Consider the following 7,923-nt stretch of genomic DNA (forward strand, 5'->3'; position numbering starts at 1 on the left):
TACTGAACATTTCCCAACCTCAGTTTTCTTCACAAGTTACTGAACATCTCTCAACCTCAGTTTTCTTATCTACAAAATGAGAGCAATCATTGCCCCAACTTCCTGGGGTCTGTGAGGATGGAAAGAGATAAGGCATGCGAAGCACTTAGCGTGTTGCCTATGGTAGAGCTATTTTTATTGTTTTATTTAATCCTCATAACATTCTTGTGAGGCACTGAGGGTTTCTTTTGGTTTGTTTGCTGGCTTTGGAGACGTAGGGCATATTTCCAACAGATGTAAAAGATTTCAGTGACTTTCTCAAGGACACACACCCAGTGAGAGGATTCCCGCTTCAAAGCCCTTATAGTCCACATCACTAAGGTAACCCAGCGGGTAGGCAGCATGTAGCCATTGAATTTCTGAAACTGTTTTAGGCAGCACAGTACAGTACAACTATCATGCAAGCTGTAAATGTGAGTCACATAGGTAATTCAACATTTTCTAGTAGCCACAATAAAAACATGAAGAGAAACAGGTGAAATTATTTTTAATAATACATTTTGTTTAACTTAATATATCCAAAATAGAATTTCAACATGAATCCATATAAAAATTATTAGTAAGACATTTTACATTCTTTTTTTCATACTAAACCTTCAAAACAAGGACTTTTTTTTTTTTTGAGACAGAGTTTTGCTTTTTGCTTAGGCTATAGTGCAGTGGTGCAATCTCGGATCACTGCAACCTCCGCCTCCCAGGTTCAAGCCATACTCCTGCCTCAGCCTCCCAAGTAGCTGGGATTACAGGTGCTCACCACAACACCTGGTTAACTTTTTGTATTTTTAGTAGAGATGGGGATTCAGCATGTTGGCCAGATGGTCTTGAATGCCTGACCTCAAGTGATCCTCCCACCTTAGTCTCCCAAAGTGCTGGGATTATAGGCGAGAGCCACCGTGCCTGGCCCAGGCACATAACTATTAAGTGGCAGGGCAGGCTGCAGACCCAGACGCATTCGACTCGAAAACCTGCCCTCTCAGCCACTGAGTTCCATGACTCCCAGAAACAGTAGGGGGGCTGTCGCTGGGCAGCAAGATGTGGAGTGCCTTCTGGAGTGTCCCACCCAGTTCTAGTTCCAACTCTACTATGAGTCAGGTGACCTTGGTCCAGTCATCTCCTTGTGCCCCAGTTTTCTAATTTCTAAGATAGGCTAACAATATCTTTCCTCCCCGCAACAGAACTCTTGTCAAGCTGAAGCAGGAAAAAGTCTTTGAAAGTGTTTTGAAGGCTGGGTATGGTGGCTCACGCCTGTAATCCCAGGACTTTGGGAGGCCCAGGTGGGTGGATCACCTGAGGTTAGGAGTTTGAGACAAGCCTGACCAACATGGTGGAATCCCATCTCTACGAAAATTACAAAAATTAGCTGGGCATGTGGGTACATGCCTGTAATCTCAGCTACTTGGGAGGCTGAGGCGGGAGAATTGCTTGAACCTGGGAGGTGGAGGTTGCAATGAGCTGAGAAAGCGCCACTGCACTCCAGCCTGGGTGACAGAGTGAGACTCCATCTCAAAAAAAAAAAAAAAAGAAAGTGTTTTGAAACAGAAAACATAGGCCGAGCCAAGGTGAACAGAGAGGTCTAGACTGGTCCCCCAGGTCTGTACTCAAAACTAGGTGAGTTGGTGAAATGAGTTGCATGGCATTGGGCAGGTTTTTTAACCTTTCTGAGCCCCAGAGCTCTCTTCTGTAAAAGGGAAGGCAGAGGCGGGGTGCAGTGGCTCACGCCTGTAACCCCAGCACTTTGGGAGACCAAGGCAGGCAGATCACAAGGTCAGGAGTTAGAGAACAGCTTGGCCAACATGGGGAAACCCCGTCTCTACTAAAAAAATACAAAAATTAGCTAGGCATGGGGGTGTGAGTCTGTATTCCCAGCTACTGGAGAGGCTGAGGCAGGAGAATTGCTTGAACCTGGGAGGCGCAGGTTGCAGCCAGCTGAGATCGCGTCACTGCACTCCAGCCTGGGCGACAGAGCAAGACTCCGTTTCAAAAAAAAAAAAAAGGAAGGCAGAGTAGCGTCCAGAAGCGTTCTGAGGATCTGGGAAGCTCTTAGCCTGGCCTGGAGTAGGCAGGTGGTAAACACGAGCTGTTGTTCTTGCTGCTGTTGTGGTTGAGGTTGAGCTGCTGGGCCTGCTTTGGAAACCACAGAGTATGGCAGGAAAGGGGAAGACAGCGTGGCTCTTCAGGGCCCCCTGAGACCGGGCTCTTGGCTGCGGGTAGAGCTCAGGCCATCCGACGGTGGGGCCTGGGAGGTGTGGCTAGAAGTGCAAGAACAGCTAGTGTGGCAGGAAAAGCACTAGCCCCAGAAGCCAAGAGAAGGGGGTTCAGTTTACTATGTGACCTTCGACACTTCCTTGCCCCAACTGGACTCTGTAAAACAAAGAAGGGGGACCAGATCTAAGTTCCTTTCTGCATGGACTCTCTAGGATTTTTACAACGGTGTGAATCAAAGTATTCACCTAATACAGCATCTCTATGAGGGACAGAAAATACTCTCAGGGCCCTCCCCTGTGGCCTGAGGCTGCCACCGATTGAGGGGAGGGCGCCACCTGGTGGCCGTACTTCCTCTTCTGCACTCTCAGTGCGGAGAAACCAGGCAGGATCCCAGACTGTTCCGTGCAAGGCGAGCCCAGAGCCCCAGAACTCCCTTTCTTTAACTTCCTCTGGCAATTCAGGGGCGTAGAGAAGGGACTCAGCAAGTTCACAAAACCAGGAGCCCTGGGTGTGAGCCTAACTCCTGAGGGACGTTGGGGTTTTGCAACCCAAGATCTCTGAGGCCTTCTTCCCTAAATGTGCCTTAGGGACAAGGATCTGTGTTTCCTTACAATGTGAAGTCTGAAATGCACCACACATTTTTTTTTTCTTCCTGTTCCTTTGAATAGAAGCCACTGAACAAAACACAATTCTCTCTTAGTAACTCAAAATATTTCTGCCACTACTACATGGGGCTAATGGAACACAGAGGGCAGTTTCTCCCTGCACTAAATAACCCAGGTTGCTGGGATCCTGAGTTCTTCCAACAGCTTTTACCACTCTTCCATCTCCCCAGCATGGTCAATATTCCACTTCTCTCTGTGGTGTAGGTTGCATGGTGCATGAGGGAGTCAGATTGACATAGGCTCAAATCCCAGTTCACTGTGAGACCCTGGGTAAGTCACTTGACTTCTCCAAGCCGCAGTTTTCCCATCTGAAAACTAGCAATGATAATAGCTTCTTTGCAGGTCTGTGTGAGGATTGGGACCATATATAAAGACGCTAGCACAGTGTCTACTTCCCAGTAGGTGCTTAACAAATAATAGTTATTTTTCTGCAGCTGGGCCATCCTGATCATCTTTTCATATCCAGCTTTGGAAATATTCCTCGATAGAAATATGAATAGCATAAATTTGAAAATGATATTAGCCACCAGAGATAGAACACCCTTCACTGAAGATGAAGGAGGCTCCTTGGAACTGTTTAAATTGACTCAGCCAAGTTCAACTTCATCTAGTTTAGATAAACCCCAGTAGGCAGGCTGCGGTCTTGTGAGTAATTGATTCCCTCAGTCTTCATTCTTTGGGCTTCAGTAAGTTTCATTAGAAACAATTTCACCTTCTGGCAGTTGCTAGTGGACGTGGCTGAGTCTGAGCTCTGCTGAATCTGTCCCAGCCCAGCTGACTGGACGGCTCCCCTTGAAGCCTGATCCATTCCTGCATCCCCCATCACTTAGGCAGGAGAGGCTCTGGTTGGGCACAGGTGCCCTCCCACTGCTCACTTAACAGAGGCCAATCTTGCTGGTGGCTGTAAGTCCTCAGGAAGTCTCTTTTAACCGTCTTAGCTTAATTAAGCTCATTACATTTGCTAAGCCTCATTGGCTTCTCTAAGACTTCAAGAGACCATTATGCACTGCTCCTTCCTCAGAAGTAGGGTTGGCGCAGGGCTCTGAGCTTTCATCACAGAGTCTGTGATTTTAGTAGTAGAAGATCTACTTCCCACTCCTGAGTCTTAGCTCCTCTGAAATTCCTGGCTCCTGGAGGACAGAGTTCATTTCCTTTGGCACCTGGCCCACAGCAGATACTCAAATATTTTTGTGACCATATTTCATCAACGGGGGAGTTTTAAATAATAGCAGGTTTGGTAACTCCAAAGTTCAAGGTCCTCATTCCAGCATGAGGCTTTCTGCTCCTCATTCACAGTCATGTCAGCCTGGACTTCCCTTCACTCTCATCTCATCAAATCTGTTTCCTTCAAGGGCCTGCTTAGGTGCCTCCTCTTCTGGGAAGCTCCCCTGCTTTTCAGAATGCCTTTTTCTTGGTATTTTCCCTTACTCTGAATCATATAGAGTGTGGCTATACATGGAGTTAGCAAGTATGATTTGTGCTCATTATAACCAGTTTAGATGATACCAAGAAAGCACAAAGAAGAAAGTCAAATTTACTCCAAAATCACCAGTGAGGACTAACCATGGTTGCCATATTAGTTGTGGCCTTTTTTTTTTTTTGCTACCCTTGTGGTGCCCAGCAGAACAGGGCATGTCTGTTGACCTCAACCAGATCGACTGTTAACAGCAGCATGCTCCAGTTCTGTCCCTCTCAGCCAACCTCTGACAGTTTCATTAAACCCATTAAATCATGCAGGTGCCTTTACACCTCCTGGGCTTGTTAATCTCTGTTCAGCTCTGGTAAGTTAAAACCTGGCTAGAAGGTTGGATGTACCTTGTTAACCTCCATTAAACCCTATTAAATTTCTTAACTAGCGTCCTAGTGACTTCTCAAAATCCCTCATTAAAGTTTAGTAAATCCAGTTGATTGGGACAAGGGTAAATGTTGTATCTGCGCTGCTTCAGAGCTTGGCATTCTGAGTTCTTTGACGGTGGGGTTGACAGCAGCATCCCTAGAGCCAGGCAAGCCTTGGGGATCCATCCTGGGAGTGCCTTTAGCTCCTTGGCTCTCATTGTTACTGGGGCAAGTGCCTCAGCTTTCCTGAGACTGTATTTACACCTCTATAAATTGGAGTTAATAATAGTTCCTACCTTGTATGATTGTAGTGAGATTAAGTGAATTAATGCACATAAAACTATTAGCCATTGTCTGGTATGGACTCTGTACTTGATAGCTATTATTATTCCTGAATGTGGAAGATCTTTGTAGACAAAAAAACTGTTGAGTAAACAGAAGACTCAGTCCCAGTACTAAATAAATATAGTGTGCTCCTCTGTGTCAGGTCTTGGGCTGGAATGGTGGGTTATTATCATTGTGGTTTTATGCAGACTGAAGATCATCCATTTGAATGACTTGTCTTAACAGTGTCTTTGTGGCTGTGCATGTCACTCTGTTTGCTCAGACTCTGACACTTCTGAGCTGTTTGATGCTGAACATAACATAGTTATAATATTTCTTGATCAGGGCCTTAGGGGGTTGCACTCAGTGGTTCCTAAGCCTGGATGTGCAAATAAATTTCTGAGAGAATTTTTTTTTTTTTTTTTTTTTTTGAGAGTCTTACTGTGTCACCCAGGCTGGAGTGCAGTGGTGCAATCTTGGCTTACTGCAACCTGCACCTCCTGGGTTCAAGCGATTCTCCTGTCTCAGCCTCCCTAGTAGCTAGAATTACAGGCACGTGCCACCATGCCCAGCTAAATTTTTTTGTATAGTAGAGGCAAGGTTTCACCATGTTGGCCAGGCTGGTCTCGAACTCCTGACCTCAAGTGATCCACCCACCTCAGTCTCCCAAATTGCTGCGATTACAGGCGTGAGCCACCACACCCAGCCTCCAAGAGGATTTCATAAAAACATAGTTTTCTGGGCTTCACTTGAGAAGATTCTCATGAAAGAGAGCTCAAGGGGACCTTTTAACTAGTATTTGAACAGATGATACTGAAGCTGTTCATCTCTGCGCTGGGATTGGGAAACCTCTGGACCAGATTGGTGCTTCTCAACTTTATTGAGCTTAATTACCTGGAGGAATTTTAAAAATCATTATTACTGGGACTTAGACCTTGACCTTTTCATTTTGAGGATCTGGAATGGGGTCCCAGGAATTGGCATTGCAACAGAGTACTTAGGGGATTCTGATGGGTGGGGGGTGGCAAATGCTACATTTTTTTTTTTTTTTTTTTTTTTTTTTGAGATGGAGTCTCGCTCTGTCGCCAGGCTGGAGTGCAGTGGTGCAATCTCGGCTCACTGCAACCTCTGCTGGGTTCAAGCGATTCTCCTGCCTCAGCCTCCTGAGTAGCTGGGACTACTGGTGCGTGCTACCACGCCCAGCTAATTTTTGTATTTTTAGTAGAGACGGTGTTTCACCATGTTGGCCAGGATGGTCTCGATCTCTTGACCTTGTGATCCACCTGCCTCAGCCTCCTAAAGTGCTGGGATTACAACACTGGACCTCAGATGATCTGATATTCGATGTCCTAAAGCTTTATTTTGAAAAGAAAATAAAAGGGTGTCAGGTTCCTAGTGAAACTTTTGTTCTAATAGCATATTAACACGTGGGTTCATCTCCATCTTTCCATTAAATTGTTATCTGTGGATCCTCAAGGGATGTTTACTTCAGCAGGGGGTCAGCCAGTTTTCAAAGTGTGGGGACAAATCACCCCTTTGCCATTCAGTGTGTGAGGAAGTTGGGGACAGCAGGCAGGCCCCCATGGTTAGACACAGTATAAAAGAATGCGAGGAAGGCAGAGGAAGGGAAGTAACTGCTTATGCTAAGAAACATAGTATGAAAACTGGAACTTCCTTTGCTTTCTAAAGCAACTCAGGGACCCTGTAAATGATGGTGTCCTTCAGCAACAATCCATCACTAATTCTGTGAGCTCCTTGGTGAGAGCCAGGACTCCCTGTCCTCTCCAATATCTCATGAAAAGCCACCCTCCATGCTCCTTACAGGGGAGTGGAATGGGAGAGGAGGAGGGTGTGGGGAGGATCTGCACTTTTAAAATTTCTGTAAGGCTTAAAATTTTAGAGCTAACATGTATTACTTCTATGTAACTAATATGATAAAGACAAATATTTATTGCACATCTCCCTTTTCATTCTGCTGAGGGCAAACCTGTGGTAAAGTGGCACTAGAGACAGGTTTGAAGTGGGAGACCTGAACTTGAGGCTTGCCTTTCTCTTCTCCAGCACTGTGAGGACAGGCAAGAGGTGTCATCTGGTAGGTCTCAGGGACCTCCACCAGTAACATGCAGTCATATTGCCCTGGCTTCTCAAGCTGTAGTATCCCTACGGAATTTGCTACTACACAGATTCTGATTCAGTAGATGGCCAGCAGGAGGGGCTGGGAGATGCTGCATTTCCAACAAATGCCCAGATGATGGACCAACTTTAAATAGCAAGCCTCTATTTTAGTTGAAGAAACTCCAGGTCACACACTGTTAAAAATGTCTTTGAGATATTTAAACATTGGGATGTTTACATGAAGATCTGGATTTCCAGCTTCTCAAAATTGCAAGACGTGGTCACACAGGGCTGGTGTGCCCATAAGGCTACAGTAATGAGGAGCTGAGTAGCTGCCCTTAGAAAGGACCTGAGTTTTCCAGTTTGTAGCTCACCCTCTGCAGGTATTTCAATGTGCAATCAATCCTCCATCCAGTTTATTTAGATGGAGAACTGAAGACCCAAAGAGAGAACTCTGTTTGCCCAGGGCATCCAGTACATTATATGGAAGTTGAGCTCCAGACTCAGGCTGTCGGACCCAGTCAGTCTCTTTCCAGGTGAGTGAATGGAAGAGCAGTACTGGAAACTTGGGCCTAACCTTCTGGGATCTAAACTCAGTGTGCACTGGGAATGTAGGTGCTAGTATTTGGAGCTGGGAGGAAAGACCACTATCATTAATCACTGTATACACTGCCAGGGGCCAAATGTGGAAGTGAAAGCATCTGAATTCTATATAAAAATTCAAAGGGAAGACAGAGGG

This window comes from Rhinopithecus bieti, unplaced genomic scaffold (genome assembly GCF_001698545.2).
Source record: "Rhinopithecus bieti isolate Rb0 unplaced genomic scaffold, ASM169854v2 scaffold_7673, whole genome shotgun sequence".
NCBI classification, from domain to species: Eukaryota; Metazoa; Chordata; class Mammalia; order Primates; family Cercopithecidae; genus Rhinopithecus; species Rhinopithecus bieti.